Genomic DNA, 491 nt, shown 5'->3' on the forward strand with positions numbered 1-491 from the left:
GCAGTGGTGTACGTCGTCCCGTGTCACGCCGCCGGAAATTGATCAAATGAGCTCAAATTTTTTTACAAACTTATTAAAAGTATTATAAATACATGTGAAAAAGATTCAAGTTGATATGTTCTTTACTTTCCCTACAAAAAATTCATCAAAAATGCCTGTTTTTTGACCCAACAAACGAGACTGGACCCTTAACATGTTCCTCCTGCCCCCATTCCTCTGCATTGTATACCCCAAGTACTTGAACTTCTTTACTTCTTTTATTTCCTTTCCTTTCCATCTCCAATTCACCTTACTGCTTCTTCTCCCCCCCTTTCCTAAACCTCACTATTTTTGTCTTCTCCCTATGTCCAAACCCTTTCTTTCCACATATCCCTCCAAACTCTCTATCATACTCCTTATACTCCCCTCATTCTCCTTCAAAAGTACCACATCATCCGCATACGCTAACCCAAATATTTTCTTATCCGCTACCTTCACCCCCCCCCCCCCCT

The sequence above is a fragment of the Trachymyrmex cornetzi genome, unplaced genomic scaffold, assembly GCF_001594075.2.
Source record: "Trachymyrmex cornetzi isolate Tcor2-1 unplaced genomic scaffold, Tcor1.1 scaffold960, whole genome shotgun sequence".
In the NCBI taxonomy this organism is placed as follows: domain Eukaryota; kingdom Metazoa; phylum Arthropoda; class Insecta; order Hymenoptera; family Formicidae; genus Trachymyrmex; species Trachymyrmex cornetzi.